Source organism: Arachis stenosperma, chromosome 2 (genome assembly GCF_014773155.1).
Source record: "Arachis stenosperma cultivar V10309 chromosome 2, arast.V10309.gnm1.PFL2, whole genome shotgun sequence".
In the NCBI taxonomy this organism is placed as follows: domain Eukaryota; kingdom Viridiplantae; phylum Streptophyta; class Magnoliopsida; order Fabales; family Fabaceae; genus Arachis; species Arachis stenosperma.
In genome coordinates this window covers 32,510,530-32,532,406 of record NC_080378.1, presented here as the reverse complement: position 1 = coordinate 32,532,406, position 21,877 = coordinate 32,510,530, and the positions used below count along the sequence as shown (strand labels likewise).

The window sequence follows — 21,877 nt, the reverse complement described above, 5'->3', positions numbered from 1 at the left end:
AAGCATGTCAGAAGGACACTTTCTGATCAATTGTTTGTATCTTTCCCAAGCTTCATAGAGGGATTCACCTTCCTTTTGTCTGAAAGTTTGGACTTCTACTCTAAGCTTACTCAATTTTTGAGGTGGAAAGAACTTTGCCAAGAAGGCATTGACTAGCTTTTCCCAAGAGTTCAGGCTTTCTTTAGGTTGTGAGTCCAACCATATCCTAGCTCTGTCTCTTACAGCAAAAGGGAATAGCATAAGTCTGTAGACCTCAGGGTCAACCCCATTGGTCTTGACAGTGTCACAGATTTGCAAGAATTCAGCTAAAAACTGATGAGGATCTTCCAATGGAAGTCCATGGAACTTGCAATTCCATTGCATTAGAGAAACTAATCGAGGCTTAAGCTCAAAGTTGTTTGCTCCAATGGCAGGGATAGAGATGCTTCTCCCATAGAAGTCGGGAGTAGGTGCATTAAAGTCACCCAGCACCTTCCTTGCATTGTTGGCATTGTTGTTGTTTTCGGCTGCCATGGGTTCTTCTTCTTTGAAGATTTCTGTTAGGTCCTCTACAGAGAGTTGTGCCTTAGCTTCTCTTAGCTTTCGCTTCAAGGTCCTTTCAGGTTCAGGGTTAGCCTCAACTAGAATGCTATTGTCTTTGCTCCTGCTCATATGAAAGAAAAGAGAACAAGAAAGTATGGAATCCTCTATGTCACAGTATAGAGACTCCTTGAGGTGTCAGAGGAAAAGAAAAATAGAAGGAAGAGGTAGAAGAATTCGAACTTATCAAGAAAGATAGAGTTCGAATTGTGCATTGAGGAGGAGGGTTAGTCCATAAATAGAAGGATGTGAGAAGAGGGGAAGAAATTTTTGAAAATAAAGTAAAAGATTTTAAAATCATTTTGAAAAATACTAATTGATTTTCGAAAACTAAGAGTGGAAAAGAAATCAAGTGATTTTTGAAAAGGATTTTGAAATTAGAAATCAAAAAGATATGATTGAAAACTATTTTGAAAAAGATGTGATTAATAAGATATGATTGAAAAGTTATGGTTTTAAAAAGATATGATTTGAAAAATAAGTTAAAAAGATTTGATTTTAAAAATTAATGACTTGGCTAACAAGAAAAGATATAATTCAAACATTAAACCTTTCTCAACAGAAAAGGCAACATACTTGAAATGTTGAATCAAATCATTAATTGTTAGTAAGTATCTTTGAAAAAGGAAAGAAATTGATTTTGAAAACATATGATTGAAAAGATTTGATTTGAAAAGGATTTGATTTTGAAAAAATTTTGAAAACTTGAAAAAAATTTGAATTAAAAACAAAATCTTCCCTCTTGTGCCATCCTGGCGTTAAACGCCCAGAATGGTGCACATTCTGGCGTTTAACGCCCAAAACAGTACCCTTTTGTGCGTTAAATGCCCAGCCAGGTGCCCTGGCTGGCGTTTAAATGCCAGTTTTCCTTCCTCACTAGGCGTTTTGAACGCTCAGCTTTTTCTGTGTAATTTCTCTGCTGTATGTTTTGAATCTTCAATTCTCTGTATTATTGACTTAAAAAGACACAAATTAAAAATTTTTTTTGGATTTTTAGTAATGAGGAATAGTCAAAATGCAACTAAAATCAAATAGACAATGCATGCAAGACACCAAACTTGGAAGTTTGTATACTACTGACACTAACAAAATGAGAATGCATATGAGAAACAACAAAACACTCAAGACAAGAGAATTTAAAGATCAGAGTAAGGAAATCATCAAGAATAACTTGAAGATCAATGAAGACACACGAATGAATTCGAAAAATGCAAGAAGAATAGAAACATGCAATTGACACCAAACTTAAAATGAGACACTAGACTCAACAAGAAACATAAAATATTTTTGGTTTTTATGATTTTGTAATTTTTTTTTTGGATTTTTCGAAAATTAAGTGGAAAAGAAAATAAAGATATCAAAATTCTTAATGAGAATTCCAAGAATCATGCAATGTTAGTCTAAAGCTTTAGTCTAAAGAAATTAGACATGGCTAGCCAAGCTTCAGCAGAACATTACATTCAAGAGCTAAATTGATGAGAATCAATCAGCTTTGGTGATGATAAGAACATCACCTTGAAACACTAGAATTCATTCTTAAGAACTCTGAAGAAATACCTAAGCTAAGCAATAAGATGAACCGTCAGTTGTCCAAACTCAAACAATCCCCGGCAACGGCGCCAAAAACTTGGTGCACGAAATTGTGATCTCTACTTTTTACAACTCAAACAATCCCCGGTAATGGCTCCAAAAACTTGGTGCTCAATACCATGGTCTAAACATAATTTCACAACTTCGCACAACTAACCAGCAAGTGCACTGGGTCGTCCAAGTAATAAACCTTACGCGAGTAAGGGTCGATCCCACGGAGATTGTTGGTATGAAGCAAGCTATGGCCACCTTGTAAATCTCAGTCAGGTAGATTCAAATGGTTATGGGTGATTTATGACTAAAGCATAAAATAAAGATAGAGATACTTATGTAATTCATTGGTGAGAATTTCAGATAAGCGTATGGAGATGCTTTGTCCTTTCCGTCTCTCTGCTTTCCTACTGTCTTTATCCAATCCTTCTTACTCCTTTCCATGGCAAGCTGTATGTTGGGCATCACCATTGTCAGTGGCTACAGTCCCGTCCTCTCAGTGAAAATGTTCAACGCGCTCTATCACAGCACGGCTAATCATCTGTCGGTTCTCAATCAGGTTGGAATAGAATCCATTGATTCTTTTGCGTCTGTCACTAACGCCCAGCCTTCAGGAGTTTGAAGCTCGTCACAGTCATTCAATCCTTGGATCCTACTCAGAATATCACAGACAAGGTTTAGACCTTCCGGATTCTCTTGAATGCCGCCATCAATTCTAGCTTATACCATGAAGATTCTGCTTAAGGAATCCAAGAGATAAACATTCAAGCCCTGTTTGCTTGTAGAACGGGAGTGGTTGTCAGGCACGCGTTCATAAGTGAGAATGATGATGAGCGTCACTTAATCATCACATTCATCATGTTCTTGGGTACGAATGAATATCTTAGAACAAGAACAAGCTGAATTGAATAGAAGAACAATAGTAATTGCATTAATACTCGAGGTATAGCAGAGCTCCACACCTTAATTTATGGTGTGTAGAAACTCCACCGTTGAAAATACATAAGAACAAGGTCTAGGCATGGCCATGAGGCCAGCCTCCAAATGATCTAAGATAGCATAAGACTACTCAAAGATAGCTACCCCAATGATAATACAATAGTAAAAGGTCCTATATGTAGATAACTAGTAGCCTAGGGTTTACAGAAATGAGTAAATGACATAAAAATCCACTTCCGGGCCCACTTGGTGTGTGCTTGGGCTGAGCATTGAAGCTTTCATGTGTAGAGACTTTTCTTGGAGTTAAACACCAGCTTTTATGCCAGTTTGGGCGTTTAACTCCCATTCTTGTGCCAGTTCCGGTGTTTAACGCCGGGCAGTTTCGAGCTGATTTGGAACGCCGGTTTGGGCCATCAAATCTCGGTCAAAGTATGAACTATTATACATTGCTGGAAAGCCCAAGATGTCTACTTTCCAACGCAGTTAAAAGCGCCCCAATTGGGCTTCTGTAGCTCAAGAAAATCCACTTCGAGTGCAGGGAGTTCAGAATCCAACAGCATCTGCAGTCCTTTTCAGCCTCTGAATCAGATTTTTGCTCAAGTCCCTCAATTTCAGCCAAAAAATACCTGAAATCACAGAAAAACACACAAACTCATAGTAAAGTCCAGAAAAGTGAATTTTAACTAAAAACTAATAAAAATATAATAAAAACTAACTAAAACATACTAAAAACATACTAAAAACAATGCCAAAAAGCGTATAAATTATCCGTTCATCACACTGTTCAAGCATACATTCAGAAGTCAAAGTATTGCCACCACATCAAAATAATTAATCTGTTATAAAATTTAAAATTCATGCAATTCTTCTCTTTTTTTTAATTAAGAACATTTTTCATTTAAGAAAGGTGATGGATTCATAGGACATTCATAACTTTAAGGCATAGACACTAAGACACTAATGATCATAAGACACAAACATAAATAAACATAAGCATAAAAATTTGAAAAACAGAAAAATAAAGAACAAGGAGATTAAAGAACGGGTCCACCTTAGTGATGGCGGCTTGTTCTTCCTCTTGAAGGTCTTATGGAGTGCTTGAGCTCCTCAATGTCTCTTCCTTGCCTTTGTTGCTCATCTCTCATGATTCTTTGATCTTTTCATGGAGGAGGATGGAATGTTCTTGGTGCTCCACCCTTGGTTGTCCCATGTTGGAACACAATTCTCCTAAGGAGGTGTTGATTTGCTCCGAATAGTTTTGTGGAGGAAAGTGCATCCTTTGAGGTATCTCAGGGATTTCATGATGAGGAGTTTCATCATGCTCATGTCCATGAGTGGGATCTCTTATTTGCTCCATCCTTTTCTTTGTGGTATCCATGAGGACTTGGTCCAACCTTTGATCAAAGTTGACCCTTTTTGAGTTTGAAAGGGACCTCGGGGATCACCTTCTTCATGGCCACAACTTCATAGAAGTGGTCTTGATGCACCCTTGAGATGAATCTCTCCATCTCCCATGACTCAGATGTGGAAGCTTTTGCCTTCCCTTTCCTCTTTCTAGAGGTTTCTCCGGCCTTAGATGCCATAAATGGTTATGGAAAAACAAAAAGCAATGCTTTTACCACACCAAACTTAGAAGGTTTGCTCGTCCTCGAGCAAAAGAAGAAAGAAGAGAGTAGAAGAAGAAGAAATAGAGGAGATGGATGTGGCTTTGTTTTTCGGCCAAGGGGGAAAGTAGTGTGTAGGTTGTGTGAAAATGAAGGAGTGAAGATGGGTTTATATAGGGGTGGAGAGAGGGGTAAGGTTCGGCCATTATGGGTGGGTTTGGGAGGGAAAGTGGTTTGAATTTGAATGGTGAGGTAGGTGGGGTTTTATGAAGGATGGATGTGAGTGGTGAAGAGAATGGTGGCATTTGATATGTGAGGGGTTTTTGGGGAAGAGGTGTTGAGGTGATTGGTGAATGGGTGAAGAAAAGAGAGAGTGGTGGGGTAGGTGGGGATCCTGTGGGGTCCACAGATCCTGAGATGTCAAGGATAATTCATCCCTGCACCAAGTGGCGAGCAAAAATACTCCTTCTGCCAATCCTGGCGTTAAGCGCCGAGCTGTTGCCCATTTCTGGCTTTTAACGCCAGTTTGGTGCCCCTTTCTGGCGTTAAATGCCCAGAATGGTGCCAGACTGGGCGTTAAACGCCCATTTGCTACCCTTACTGGCGTTTAAACGCCAGCAAGCTTTTCCTCCAGGGTGTGCTGTTTCTCTTTCTATTTTTCATTCTGTTTTTGCTTTTTTAATTGTTTTTGTGACTTTACATGATCATCAACCTATAGAAAACATAAAATAACAATGGAAAATAGATAAATATAACATTGGGTTGCCTCCCAACAAGCGCTTCTTTAATGTCAGTAGCTTGACAGTGGGCTCTCATTGAGCCTCACAGATATTCAGACCAATGTTGGAACCTCCCAACACCAAACTTAGAGTTTGAATGTAGGGGTTCAACACCAAACTTAGAAGTTGGTTGTGGCCTCCCAACACCAAACTTAGAGTTTGACTGTGGGGGCTCTGTTTGACTCTGTTTTGAGAAAAGCTCTTCATGCTTCCTCTCCATGGTTACAGAGGAATATCCTTGAGCCTTAAACACAAAGGATTCTTCATTCACTTGAATGATCAATTTTCCTCTGTCAACATCAATCACAGCCTTTGCTGTGGCTAGGAAGGGTCTGCCAAGGATGATGGATTCATCCATGCACTTCCCAGTCTCTAGGACTATGAAATCAGCAGGGATGTAATGGTCTTCTACCTTTACCAGAACATCCTCTACAAGTCCATAAGCTTGTTTTCTTGAACTGTCTGCCATCTCTAGTGAGATTCTTGCAGCTTGCACCTCAAAGATCCCTAGCTTCTCCATTACAGAGAGAGGCATGAGGTTTATGCTTAACCTAGGTCACACAGAGCCTTCTCGAAGGTCATGGTGCCTAATGTACAAGGTATTGAGAACTTCCCAGGGTCCTGTCTATTTTGAGGTAATCTTTGCCTAGTCAAGTCATCCAATTCTTTGGTGAGCAAAGGGGGTTCATCCTCCCAAGTCTCATTACCAAATAACTTGTCATTTAGCTTCATGATTGCTCCAAGGTACTTAGCAACTTGCTCTTCAGTGACATCTTCGTCCTCTTCAGAGAAAGAATACTCGTCAGAGCTCATGAATGGCAGAAGTAAATCCAATGGAATCTCTATGGTCTCAGTGTGAGCCTCAGATTCCCAAGGTTCCACCATTATTGTTGTTGAAACCTTGTTGAGGTCTCTATTGATCCTTCCATAAGAGATTTGGATGATTTCTCCATGAAGGATTATAGGTGTTTCCATAGGGTTCTCCAATGTAATTCACCTCTTCCATTGAAGGGTTCTCAAGATCATAAGCTTCTTCTTCAGATGAAGCGTCCTTAGTACTGCCTGGTGCAGCTTGCATTCCAGACAAACTTTGAGAAATCATATTGACTTGCTGAGTCAATATTTTGTTCTGAGCTAGTATGGCATTCAGAGTATCAATCTCAAGAACTCCTTTCTTCTGATTCGTCCCATTGTTCACAGGATTCCTTTCAGAAGTGTACATGATTTAGTTATTTGCAACCATTTCAATGAGTTCTTGAGCTTCTGCAGGCGTCTTCTTCAGATGAAGAGATCCTCCAGCAGAGCTGTCCAATGACATCTTGGACAGTTCAGACAGACCATCATAAAAGATACTTATGATACTCCATTCAGAAAGCATGTCAGAAGGACACTTTCTAATCAATTGTTTGTATCTTTCCCAAGCTTCATAGAGGGATTCACCTTCCTTCTGTCTGAAGGTTTGGACTTCTACTCTAAGCTTACTCAATTTTTGAGGTGGAAAGAACTTTGCCAAGAAGGCATTGACTAGCTTTTCCCAAGAGTTCAGGCTTTCTTTAGGATTTGAGTCCAACCATATCCTAGCTCTGTCTCTTACAGCAAAAGGGAATACCATAAATCTGTAGACCTCAGGGTCAACCCCATTGGTCTTGACAGTGTCACAGATTTGCAAGAATTCAGCTAAAAACTGATGAGGATCTTCCAATGGAAATCCATGGAACTTGCAATTCTGTTGCATTAGAGAAACTAATTGAGGCTTAAGCTCAATGTTGTTTGCTCCAATGGCAGGGATAGAGATGCTTCTCCCATAGAAGTCGGGAGTAGGTGCAGTAAAGTCACCCAGCACCTTCCTTGTATTGTTGGCATTGTTGTTGTTTTCGGCTGCCATGTCTTCTTCTTGTTTGAAGATTTCTGTTAGGTCTTCTACAGAGAGTAGTGCTTTAGCTTCTCTTAGCTTTCGCTTCAAGGTCCTTTCAGGTTCAGGGTCAGCCTCAACAAGAATGCTTTTTTCTTTGCTCCTGCTCATATGAAAGAGAAGAGAACAAGAAAATATGGAATCTTCTATGTCACAGTATAGAGATTCCTTGAGGTGTTAGAGGAAAAGAAGAATAGAAGGAGGAGGTAGAAGAATTCGAACTTATCAAGAGGGATAGAGTTTGAATTGTGCATTGAGGAGGAGTGTTAGTTCATAAATAGAAGGATGTGAGAAGAGGGGAAGAATATTCGAAAATAAATTAAAAAAGATTTTAAAAGAAATTTTGAAAATTTGATGAATGATTTTCAAAAATTAAAGTTGGAAAAGAAATAAAGTGATTTTTGAAAAAGATTTTTTTGAAAGAAGAAAAAAAGATATGATTGAAAACTATTTTGAAAAAGATGTGATTAATAAGATATGATTGAAAAGTTATGGTTTTAAAAAGATATGATTGAAAAGATATGATTGAAAAACAATTTAAAAAGATTTGATTTTTAAAATTAAGGACTTGGCTAACAAGAAATTTAAAAGATATGATTCAGACATTAAACCTTTCTCAACAGAAAAGGCAACACACTTGAAATGTTGAATCAAATCATTAATTGTTAGCAAGTATATTTGAAAATGGAAAGAAATTGATTTTGAAAATATATGATTGAAAAGATTTGATTTGAAAAAGATTTGATTTTGAAAAATTATGGAAACTTGAAAAAAAAATTTGAATTAAAAACAAAATCTTCCCTCTTGTGCCATCCTGGCGTTAAACGCCCAGAATGGTATACATTCTGGCGTTTAACGCCCAAAATGCTACCCTTTTGGGCGTTAAACGCCTAGCCAGGTACCTTGACTGGCGTTTAAACGCTAGTTTTCCTTCTTCACTGAGCGTTTTGAACGCCTAGCTTTTTCTGTGTAATTCCTCTGCTGTATGTTCTGAATCTTCAATTCTCTGTATTATTGACTTGAAAAGACACAAATTAAAAAATTTTTTTTTGAACTTTTAATGATGAGGAATAATCAAGATGCAACTAAGATCAAATAAACAATGCATGCAAGACACCAAACTTAGAATTTTGTATACCACTGACACTAACAAATTGAGAATGCATATGAGAAACAACAAAACACTCAAGAAAAGAGAATTTAAAGATCAGAGCAAGGAAATCATCAAGAACAACTTGAAGATCAATGAAGACACATGATTGAATTCAAAAAAAAATGCAAGAAGAATAGAAACATGAAATTGACACCAAACTTAAAATGAGACACTAGACTCAACAAGAAACAAAAAAAATATTTTTGGTTTTAAGATTTTATAATTTTTTTGGATTTTTTTTGAAAATTGAGTGAAAAAGAAAATAAGGATATCAAAATTCTTAATCAGAATTCCAGGAATCATGCAATGTTAGTCTAAAGCTTTAGTCTAAAAAGATTAGACATGGCTAGCCAAGCTTCAGCAGAACATTACATTCAAGAGCTAAATTGATGAGAATCAATCAGCTTTAGTGATGATGAAAACATCACCTTGAAACTCTAGAATTCATTCTTAAAAATTCTGAAGAAAAATACCTAATCTAAGCAACAAGATGAACCGTCAGTTGTCCAAACTCAAACAATCCCCGGCAACGGCGCCAAAAACTTGGTGTACGAAATTGTGATCATCAATGGTGCCATCAACATGTATGCTCAATTGCAATCTCAACTCTTTATCACAACTTCGCACAACTAACCAGCAAGTGCACTGGGTCGTCCAAGTAATAAACCTTACGCGAGTAAGGGTCGATCCCACGGAGATTGTTGGTATGAAGCAAGCTATGGTCATCTTGTAAATCTCAGTCAGGCGGATTCAAATGGTTGTGGAGGATTAATGATTTAAAAGATGAATAAAACATAAAATAAAGATAGAGATACTTATGTAGTTCATTGGTGAGAATTTCAGATAAGCGTATGGAGATGCTTTGTCCCTTCCGTCTCTCTGCTTTACTACTGTTGATAAACCTCACTTTTAGGGTTTATCTTGTATTGAATTTAGAGTATTTTGATGACCTTTTCTCGCATTTAGCCTATGAATTAGCATGGTTTTGTAATCTCTCCCGTATTTGTGCTTAAGTGTAAAAACATCCTTTTTAAGCCTTATTTTTATGAATTCTAATTCCTCTTTGATTCCATAAGATGCCTTGATGTATTTTCTAGTAATTCCAGGATTGAAATAGGCTAGGCATGGATCAAAGGGAGCAAGGAAGGAAGCATACAAGTGGAGAGAAGCATAAAAAGTCAAAGAAGTGGAATCAACCGAGCACGCGCACGCGCACAAGGCGCTCGCGCGCACATTGCAGAATCGGCTAGGGATGCGCACGCGTTGTAGTCCGCACATGGCTTCATTAAAGCAACACGTGCCTGGCGATTTGGAGGATTTTCTGAACCCTTTTTGGCGCCAATTGCTGATAGAAAGGAATAAAAGGATCAAGGATTGAGGGGAATCCATCATCAATCTATCATAGCATAATTGGCTTTAGTTTAGAGTAGTTTTAGAGAGAGAAGCTCTCACTTCTCTCTAGAATTAGGATTAGGTTTAGGTTAATCTCTCTTCTTAGATCTAGGTTTAATTCTTGCTTAAATTCACTTCTCCTTTATCAAGTCTTAATCTTCTCCTCTTCCTCTTTCTAGTTATGTGCTTTAATAATTGTAATTCTTCATTTTGTTTTGGATAGATTGTTGTTCCTTTGTTTTCTTTCAATAATGCAATTTGAGGTAATTCATGATAATTGTGATTTCCTTGATTGTTGTTGTTAAATTCTTTGCAATAATTGTTGTTAGATTCTATTCTTGTTGTTGATTTAGTATGCTTTCCTTTTACACCTTCCAAGTGTTTGATGAAATGCTTGGTTGGATTTTAGTGTAGGTTTTGTTCCTCTTGGCCTAGGTAGAGTAATTAGTGACTCTTGAGTTATCTAATTCCTTTGTTGATTGATAATTAGAAGTTGCTAATTGATTTGAATGCCTCTAAAGCTAGTCTTTCCTTTAGGAGTTGATTAGGACTTGAGGAATCAAATTGATTCATCCACTTGACTTTCCTCCATGGTTAGAGGTTAACTAAGTGGGAGCAATACACAATTCTCATCACAATTGAGAAGGATAACTAGGATAGGACTTCTAGTTCTCATATCTTGCCAAGAGCTTTGTTAGTTGTTAGTTTATTTTCTTTGCCATTTATGTTTCTTGTCCAAAATCTTAAAACCCCAAATATAACTCACAACCAATAACAAGACACTTCATTACAATTCCTAGGGAGAACGACCCGAGGTTCAATACTTCGGTTTATAAATTTTAGGGGTTTGTACTAGTGACAAACAACTTTTTGTATGAAAGGATTATTGTTTGGTTTAGAAACTATACTTTACAACGAGATTTCATTCGTGAAATTCTAAGCCATCAAAAATCCAATCATCAACTGTCTTCATCCAATCCTTCTTACTCCTTTCCATGGCAAGCTGTATGTTGGGCATCACCGTTGTCAGTGGCTACAATCCCGTCCTCTTAGTGAAAATGTTCAACGCGCTCTGTCACAGCACGGCTATTCATCTGTCGGTTCTCGATCATGTCAAAATAGAATCCAGTGATTCTTTTGCGTCTGTCACTAACGCCCCACAATCGCGAGTTTGAAGCTCGTCACAGTCATTCAATCCTTGAATCCTACTCAGAATACCACAGACAAGGTTTAGACCTTCCAGATTCTCTTGAATGCCGCCATCAATTCTAGCTTATACCAGAAGATTCCGATTAAGGGATCCAAGAGATATCCACTCAATCTAAGGTAGAACGGAGGTGGTTGTCAAGCACACGTTCATAGGTGAGAATGATGATGAGTGTCACAGATCATCACATTCATCAAGTTGAGGAACAAGTGATATCTTAGAACAAGAATAAGCTGAATTGAATAGAAGAACAATAGTAAATGCATTAATACTCGAGGTACAGCAGAGCTCCACACCTTAATCTATGGTGTGTAGAAACTCCACCGTTGAAAATACATAAGAACAAGGTCTAGGCATGGCCGAGAGGCCAGCCCGCAAAATGTGATCTAAGATAGCCTAGGACTGATCAAAGATTAAAAATACAATAGCAAAAGGTCCTATTTGTAGAGAACTAGTAGCTTAAGGTTTACAACGATGAGTAAATGACATAAAAATCCACTTCCAGGCCCAGTTGGTGTGTGCTTGGGCTGAGCATTGAAGCTTTCACGTGTAGAGACTTTTTTTGGAGTTAAACGCCAGCTTTTGTGCCAGTTTGGGCGTTTAACTCCCATTCTTGTGCCAGTTTCGGCGTTAAACGCCAGAATTCTTAAGCTGACTTGGAACGCCTGTTTGGGCCATCAAATCTCGAGCAAAGTATGGACTATTAAACATTTCTGGAAAGCCCAGGATATCTACTTTCCAAAGCAATTGAGAGCGCGCCAATTAAGCTTCTGTAGCTCCAGAAAATCTACTTCGAGTGCAGGGAGGTCAGAATCCAACAGCATCTGCAGTCCTTTTCAGCCTCTGAATCAGATTTTTGCTCAGGTCCCTCAATTTCAGCCAAAAAATACCTGAAATCACAGAAAAATACACAAACTCATAGTAAAGTCCAGAAAAGTGAATTTTAACTAAAAACTAATAAAAATATAATAAAAACTAACTAAAACATACTAAAAACATACTAAAAACAATGCCAAAAAACGTATAAATTATCCGCTCATCAGTAATCGGGATCAAGGACGGAGAGCTAATGAGGTAACCATACCAATAGATAGTTTGACCGATATTGTGACCGCAATGATGAGTGTTGCTGCTGCCATTGGTACTGTTGCTGTTGCAACCATCCGAGTAATGGATGGGATGGAACCACAAGCTGGAATTGGCAACAATGATGATAATGAATATGAAGGTGGACATAATGCTCTGAATACAGGGGTACCACTGAGTTATCTGGAGCAGGTTAATATGGATCAAGCAACGAGAGAAAGCTCAAGGAGAGCTGAGGTAGCAAGAAGTGATCATCGAGAACCCTTCACAAAGAAAAAGGGAAAGATTACACCGAGGAGCCAAACTTTCAAAAAGAATCGCTTTGTCGCTTCACATTCTCAGCACTGGAGCAATGACCGAAGGAATGATAACCGTCCGGATCCGAATGCTAAAGGGAAAACTAGTACTCAATTGGATGATTTAAGGTGCCCAAGTGATGACATGTCACCATGTCAGGTTTTTCTATGCTTTTTCATACAAGAAATTTATGATTAGTGCTTAAATATTGCATTCTTTGGTGCTTAAATGGTACATTTCTTTGATCTTTTGATTTGATAAACTTTGTAGGAAATAAGAAGAAAAAGAAGCAAAAAGAGCACAAAATAAGCTAAAAAGAAGAAAAGAGGAATTTTGGGCACACTTTGAAATTGGAGCACACTTTGGAGGCTTAGGCCACGCTTCTAAAAGCGTGACCCATGACCAGATCAAGGAAGAAAAGCGTGGCCCAAAGGAAGAAAAGCGTGGCTCAAAACAAGGAGGAAGAGAGGACAAAAAGTTTTGGGTGAAAAGTTAGCCTCAAAGTTAGACCCCTAACTTTGAGGCTAACGTGAGAATTGGAAAATCACCCAGGGCTACTCCACGTTTGCGCCAACGTTAGCCCCCTAACTTGGAGGCTAACGTTGGCATGAAAAATTTGTCCCAGGGGCTACTCACGTTTGCGCCAACGTTAGACCCCTAACTTGGAGGCTAACGTTGGCGCCACACACCACAACAGCTTGAAGGGGTATACTTCCAACAAGAATAACTTGAGCTACAGAGCTCCAAATGAGGTGATTCAAGAAGCATTGGAAAGTAGGAATCAAGAGCTTTCCAAGCATATATGGCACTGCATGGTGGACACTAAAATTGAGGATGAAAACTGCCCCGCAATGTGCATAAACGAACATGGTGGCAACCTGCAGTGAGGCCAACTGACCTCTGCACCTTCAGCGGAGTATAACTCGAGCTGTAGAGCTCCAATTGATGCGCTTCCAACGGCAAATAAAAGTAGACATTCAGGGCTTTCCAACAATGTATAATAGTATGGGGTGGACAATACGTTTGAGCCTCCAGAACTGGCGTTTTCGCTAACGTTTGAGGCAAACTTTACCTCAAACGCTGCACACCAAAGCCAGCAACCATGCCCTCTTCAAATGATCATAACTTGAGTTGTAGATGTCCAATTGAAGTGATTCCAAGTGGGTTAGAAAGCTGACATTTAGAGCTTTCCAACCATATATGATAGTCTATATTGGGCATAAAATTGGCAACATGACAAGAGGACAAAGTTGGCGCCTTAGGTGTATTAGGAATGGCCAACGTTGGAGCCAAAGTTAGACCCCTAACTTTGGCACCAACGTTGGTATCAGCAAATTTTGCTAGCTGATATGAAAAGTTAGCCTCAAAGTTAGACCCCTAACTTTGACCCTAACTTTTCCCCCAACATTTACTCAAGCTTTCATGATTCCAACCCGGTTCAATTCGGTTCTTCTCCAAACTCCAAGAGCAATCAACCAAGGCCTCTCTCAACCCAATTCCATCAAGAGAAAGGGCCCATGATCATCACTCAAAGGCACAAGAAATAGATAAAATAGGAATTTCATTTAATTGTAATTTGTTTTTAATTTCATTTTCATTTCCATTTTGTAAAGCCTATATAAGGCATCATTTTCACATTTGTGAGGAGGCTGGCTCCACTAGGGAGCATTAGGAGTAGTAGTAGAGAGCTCTCTCTTTAATTTGTTTTTGAGTCTTGGGTTGGAGAATTGAAGGAATTCTGTTTCAATCTCATCCTAAGATCTCTCTGCTTTATTTACTGCACACTTGAATTTCAGTTTCGGTTAATTGCTTCTTCATCTACTCCTTCTGCACTTTACATTTCTTTAATTTCTTTGCAATTGCTCTTGTTGGATCTAGGAAGGCATTGAGATCTAGACTTAGTTATCTAGTCTCTTGGGTCCTGAGATCTGAATTCCAATTTCACATTCTCTGTTTAATGCTTTTCATGTTTATTTACGTTTCTGTTTTTTTGATCCGATTCAATCAAGTTATATTCCAATCTTCTAGTTGTTGCAATTTACTTTTCCTTGTTTAAATTCTGCAAATCCAATTCCCAATTCCCTTTACAATTTCATGCAATTTATAATTCTTGCAATTTAAGAGTTTTGCAATTTACATTTCTTGCTCTTTAAGTTACTTGTCAATTTACATTCTGCAACTTTAAATTCATTGTCCTTACTTTCTGTTGGTTACAATTTCACACAATTCACATAAATGTTAGCTTGACTAAACTAATCACCCACTAAAGTTGCTTGATCCATCAATCCCTGTGGGATCGACCTCACTCCCGTGAGTTTTTATCACTTGATGCGACCCGGTGCACTTGCCGGTGAGTTTTGTGTCGGATCGTTTTCCGCACATCACCAAGGTGCAAGAAGTACCATCCAAACAGACCGTGCAGGGCCGGATTAGGCGTATGTTACAAGTACGGAAAGCCGGGGCATATAGCTCAAGACTGTCCACACAAGAAAGGCCAGGATGCAGTCGAATCCGATCTTCAGACCCGAGGTAATCATAAGCTAGCAGTTGAGTTTTTAACTACCTTGCATATCATTAATATGTGTATGATCCATTTGTGAAGCACGACAAGTTTTGATGATCGTGGAGTCCGAACCGATGGTTAGTCAAGGACTACTAGTTGTTAAGATGGAGCGATACTTAACTAACTTAGATGAGTGACTAGGTTCTTAAAGGGTGAGAGTCAGAATGACGCAGTGGAATCAGGGTGGTTAGACTTTTGAAGGTTAAGGATTAAGTGATGTAGTGGAAGCAGGTTGGACCATATCTAAGGAATCAGGAGTGTTGAGGGTTATGCGGAGTTATTGTTTGGAATTCAGTGACGGTGAAACTTTGAGGAAGAGGAGTAGAGCGAACACAACCTTTAGATGTTAATTGTTCAGAGGTAAGTGGAGATGAAACCAAATCTCTATACGAGAGAGTTTCTAAGACAATTCTTGAAGGTGTGTCAAAACTTCCATTCCAGAGAGAAAGCGAGTTTGTGATAGGCTTAGTACCAGAAACCGGATTAACTTCAATCGCACCACAAGTGAAGACATTATTATAACCGGTAGAATTTAGGATTGAGTGGAAGGGAGTACTAGAAGAGGGAATCACGTAACCAACTATTTCTTTGTGGTAAGCATCGGTTATGCTGGAGAAGAAGGAAGAGAATGGTAGGAAACCTTATGCAGAGAGAGTGTGCTAACGAACCTTCGCGACTCGATCTAATCCTTCTTTTGAAACCTACATTGACATTCAATCCGGAGCTCTTCCTAAATAGCTTGACTACCTTTCTAACTTTACTCCTTGTGCGCATGAATATTGTTTCTTCCAGGATGAGTCTGAGCTTGTCTTGGTATAAGCGCGTAATCCTTGAATCTTGTATGCTCGCTATGACTAGAGTTGCCCCTATTCGCAAACCATGTTCTTCAGAATCAGCTGAGACTTCTTTGACTCTGTACGCTCTATTCTTCCTACCAAAGGTCTCTAATTTGAACTATTTTCTTGAGATGCACCTAGGTTCCTCTCCTTGTGCATTCCATTATTTCGGTATAATCCTGATCAACCGTGTACAAGATTTCCCTTTTGACTCATTACGAACACCATTTGTATTGCTCATTCATTTTTTGAGCTTAATGTCCTTTTGAAAATTAACTCAAGCCTATATTAGTATCACGTATAAAATATAGTTGTGACTGTGGAGATGTTGATTCCTTAAGAGCATGACTTTTGGATACAGAAGATGAAGCAGGTAAGCGTGCGCCGTCAAAAAGAGTTTTAGAGCTTTAAATTCTTGTCGACCACAAAGCCTATGATTAGTTTAATGCGCTAGAAATACACCGGTTACCTAGATACCCGAATATGAAGAGAGCTTTCAAACTCCAAGAACCAAATCCAGTAATTAGAATACCCGAACTTATTTAACAACTCGGAATTAGTGCGATACATTACCAGAGGGGTTTAGGATACGTGTAAATACAATATCGTGAAGTGGTAACAGATGCCCTGAGTAAGAAGTTTTTGGGGAAATGCTTGGATATAAATTTTGGAGAATGGAAGGCTAGATAAGTTGGAACATTAAATTGGATATTAAGGGTATAGCTAAAGGAGTGAAACTAAATCTATTGCGGTTTTAAAACATAACAAAGACGAAATGCAGGAAGCGTGAGGGGACGATAAAGAGCTGCCGAGGATGTCGAAGTCCGGCAAATGAAAGGGAACTAAAAAAAGATTTATATGTTTAATGTCGAAATAGAGATCGTAAAGTCAAAGACTTAAGGAGTGCAATAACAGTGATAATGGGCTACTAAGAGTAATGAAACCGATTGAATCCAGAAGACACCAAGAGAGGGTTATGTGTTGAGGTTGGAAGTTGAAATAAGAAACTATTGTTCGAAGCTTACAAGAGAAAATTTTTGAAGTTACCTTGAGATTTCTAAAACCTACCACGAATCAAAGAAGATATTTTGAGCAGACAGAAATGAAGAATGAGGTGGAAATCTATGTGATTACAAGTTTGACGTATGAGAAAGAAATGAGAGACCACCAGAAATTGTTCGAAATGCCACAACCGTCGAAGGTTCTACATTAAAGATAAAAGGCAATAGCCATTGATTTCATAATAGGTTACCGAAGACTAGGACAAAAGGTGATATTGTTAGGGAATTGTGGATCAAGCGACCAGGCCTGTTTTGCCCATCAGAGTAAACCACTTATTGGCTATATCAAAGAGACTATACATCAAGGAGAAGGTGAGACTTTACAGTACACTAAACACCTTTGAATTAACAAAAAACTGGAATATCAAACGTCTTAGTTCCTGAATTTGACAGCCGAAACAACGGAGGAAGAGTTTCGCAAATCTAAGTTAGAATTCTCACTATGAAAATCGACAAAAGAGTTAGGTGGATCTAAGAAGACTTCTCAAGTTGGAAGGAAGGGGATACCTATTTCTGAAGATCACTTCAACGAACTAGAATCGGATGTTCAATCAAAAACTAAAAAGCTAAATCCCATCACATCGGACCAGTGGCGTATAGGATCGCTTTACTACCACATTGTTCGAACCTGCATGACGTGTTTCACGTATCGCAGCTTCGTAAATACAATTTTGATCCTAGTCATGTCTTAAAGCCAGAATTAGTTCAAGTGAGAGAAGATCTGACGTTTCCAATAACTCTCGTTAGAATTAATGATACCAGCATTTAGCGTTTACACGGGAAAGAGATTTTCTTAGTGAAAGTAGCTTGGTGTTGGGCTGGTATTGAAGAATATACCTAGGAGCTTGAGACAGAGATGCGGTAGGACAACCCACACCTCTATTCAGGTAACGCACTCTGAATTTTGAGGACAAAATTCCTAATTTGGTGGGTAGGATGTAAACCCTGCTAAAATCGGTATATAATTAGTCAATAAATCAAATTTTCAATAGAAAAATTAAATATGCAAAACTAATATTAAAATAGGATAGAGCTCATCAAAACGAGAATTTTGATATTATTTTCGAAAAATTTGGCCCAAAATTGAGCCGAACAAGCCGAACCGGTCAAACCGGATCCGAACCGGGCCCGTGGGCCCAACCAACTCACTATATATAATGAGCTGAAGCTCATTTCATTTCCATTCAGCATGCAGAACACGCTAGGCAGAGCCAAAATGGGGAAGAACATGTTGAAGATTCCAAAACCCTTGATTTCATTTAAATCCATATAACTTCTCGCTCCGAGCTCCGATTGACGATCCGTTTGCGGCCACGCGACCGCGGCGTCGAGCTCTACAAAGACCATAACATTGTAAGGTAAGAAAGCCACGCTTTCTTCCTCAATTTTCTCATTTCCAGTTCTGAATTTATTGGGCTTTGGTGTTGAGATTTTGTATAATTTGGTGTTTTAGGTTTAATTTAGCTTGCGGAGCTTATTGAGCTCAAGTTGTTACGCGTGTGGGCACGGTAAGAACAACCTAAACCCTAGCCCAATCTTGTATTTATGATGAGAAATCTGAAATTGGAACCTGTATATGTATTAGGTGTAGATTAAGTGGGTATATAAGCATTGGAATTGAATTGGGATTACTTGGAGGTTTGTTGATGACCAAGGCTTGTTTTGGGGCTGTAATTTTGAGTTGCGAGGCTGCCTCGGGTGAACTAAGTGATTGGCCAAGATATGGTTTAAGTTTCGCACGTTTAATATTTACGGTGTTGTGAAAACTTAGGTTAGAGGAACCATAGGATAAGTTGAATTGTTTGTTGTATTTAATGATTAGCCTTGTAATGTTGTTGGAATAGATTTGTTGGTGGATATATATATATATATATATATATATATATATATATATATATATATATATATATATTGGAATTATGAGGTGTGGAAGTCATTAATGGTGTGCTCTTATATTTATTTATGATGGATTAGGATTGGTGTTTGTTAATAAGGATGTAGAGTTGTGTTGTGGTGGTATTGCATATGCTATAACTAATTATGTAATGATCGAAATTGTATGAGACTAATTTTGGGCTAAACTTGGGAATATAAGGAACTAAACTGGAAGATTTGGGATCTTTTTGTTAAATATACAATTTATGGCAAATTTTTAAAGTTAGGTTGTTAAATCTGTCCTGCAGCAGAAAAGGTCAAACAAGGCAGCAACTTGTTTGTCTTGTTGCGACTTCTATGAGTTGAGTTTTGGAGCGAAACTAATTTTATTATAAAATTTGATTAACTTGTTTTATTAATCTAAAACTTCAGAATTTTAAGAGTTGGGGATTGGGAGTTGTGAATTTTTGAATATTGGTGGTCAAAGCTGAAAAGTAACAGATTTCAGCAAGCTATGCATCAACTTCCAATACTTGTAACTCTTAGAATTGAATAGAAATTGGGTTGCAACCAAGACACACTTGTTTCTGGATGAGCTAGGAGTTCCCAAACCAAAATTTAGATTAATTGTAGTTTTGTAATAAAAGTTATTAAAATTGAAAGGTACTAAGCTTGTTGGTTTTTAAAATAGATTTTGACTCAATTTTACTTAAATTCCAAGTAATGTAAATTCTTCATTAAAAATGGTATTAACTCAGAACCAATTGAGAAAGAGACCTGGATGAGTGAAGTTTAATTACATTAATTTTTAAAGTCATTGGATTTAACTTGGATTTTATATTGAATTTTGAATATCACATGCTGCTGCTGTTTTTCTGGTTTTATGCACTGCAAAGCAGTCACGGTTTTTCCTTTATTCCTGAGGCTAGAGAAATCAGAAAATTATGATCCTTGGTTTTTTAGAAATCTTATTTCAAGATGAATGTCTGGACATAAAGTTTGTGCAATTCCGAGTTCATTTATTATATGAAAAACAGAAAAGAAAACAGAGTGTCGAGGATGTCTTAGTGATATTCATGGGTTCGAGAAGTTAAAGTTTAATTTTCGTGTGATGTGATTGATTTAATGTTAGAGTTAGGTTGATTTTAAGATTATTCGATGTTAAAAAGGTTGAGAAGAGTTTGATAAATAGTTTGGTCAAGACTCGGAAGGGGTAATTGAGATGAATTATAAGGGAATAATGATGAAAAATGTTAAAGAGAGGTTGTTAATAAAATGAGTTAACATGCCATGGCTTGATAAATTATTAAATAATGATTATGACTATGAAATGGCTTATGAATGATGATATCTAAGATACGAGTTTCCCTGGGTAAAAACCGTGGCTCGCCACCACGTGTTCCAGGTTGATTCTCGATACTCTGTTAACCCTACGTCGTAAGGGTGACCGGGCATGTATAAATTCCCAGGTATGGATAACCCCCATTGAGTGATTTATATGATGAATGAATGTGAACTCTATGCATAGACACTTGGGGATGCGCGACGGGGGACAGTCTAAGGTTTTTGGACTTGTCGGGTTGGTTGGATAACCGACAGATGGGCCCCATCAGCCATAGGACAGGCATGCATCATATGCATTTGTTTGTTTTGATTGCTATGCGTTTCCTGGGTTTGCCTAATTGATATATATCACCTGCTATCTGTTATACTTGCTATTTGTACTATCTGCTCATTACTTGTGCGTGACCTTGTTTGGTTGCTTGTTTCTGTTGCATTGTGGATGATGGAGGGATGGAGGAAAAGGAAAAATGGTTTGGTGTTAGATTAGGATTGAAATTGAGTAAGTTAGGCAGATTTAGAATACCTACCCCTGTTATAGCTTCTGTTTAGTAATTAAGTTGGATAATTGTATAACGGAGTTCTAGGATTGCATATGGCATTCTCAGGACCTTATTTATTATGCGCGTGGCACTTTTACCATGCTGAGAACCTCCGGTTCTCATTCCATATTGTATTGTTGTTTTTCAGATGCAAATCGAGAGGCTCCTCGCCAGGCATCTGGATCCTGGGAAGCGAAGTAGTCCTTGGGTGTATTTTGGTTTTCTATTTGTATACATGTATATATGTATTTAGCTTACTCTCCAAGTAACTTATGTATGCTGCTCCTCTTAGAGGTTGAGGGAGAGATAGGAGTTTATTTTGGTATTTTGGTATATTTTAGGGATACCTATGTATGTTCATATATATATATATATATATATATATATATATATATATATATCCTCTGGCCAGCCTTAGCTTCGCAGGCTAAGTCAGGGGCTAGTTATGCTATTTCTTTGGCTTTCCTTTATTCTTTTGCTTAACTTTATCATTTTCCTATTAGATTTCTTATCAAGCAAGTAATCCTTTACTGAGCGTTGCGCTTTTTGTTTTGCGATTTTGTTTTACCCGTTTTTCAAGGCTCCTAGTTAAGTATCTTTTCTCTATTATTATATATATATTACTATTTTTAAAGGTCGTAATACCTTACTATCTCAGTCTTATGACTTAAGCATAAGATTAAGTATGGTAGGGTGTTACAAAACTTGATTCCAATCAAGCTTGCACCAAGCTCCACACCAAAAGCCACCACCAATTCCAAAAACAAGCTTCATACATACAACATAGCCATACATCAACAACTAAAGCTCATACTATACCAAACCACAAGGATAAAGAGGTTCCTTATCTTATCCAATGAGAATAGGGATAAAATCCATCAATTACCTGCTACTAGAGATTACCTAAACAACCAAAACCACAAAATCTACACAAAACCATAACCTCAAAAACTCAGAATACTAGGACACAAAACTGGGAAGTGAGATACGGTTTCTTACCAGTTTTGTTTAGAGAGAAACATAGAGCTTGACAAGAGCTTCGCGTGGTCGTAAACTGCTCGTCAATCGGAGCTCCGGATCAAAAGTTATAGCTTCCGGAAGTAAAGGTGAATATTGCACTCTCTTCCTCC

At 38.1% G+C, this 21,877-nt stretch overlaps 2 non-coding genes across 2 annotated transcripts; both read left to right on the top strand.

The window, feature by feature from the left end:
- On the top strand, positions 1-108 carry LOC130965096 (small nucleolar RNA R71). Its single transcript, XR_009081151.1, has one exon. It is a non-coding gene; the product is annotated as a small nucleolar RNA R71 (small nucleolar RNA).
- A 6,746-nt stretch (positions 109-6,854) lies between these two features.
- On the top strand, positions 6,855-6,962 carry LOC130964014 (small nucleolar RNA R71). Its single transcript, XR_009080127.1, has one exon. It is a non-coding gene; the product is annotated as a small nucleolar RNA R71 (small nucleolar RNA).
- The last annotated feature ends 14,915 nt before the right edge of the window (positions 6,963-21,877 follow it).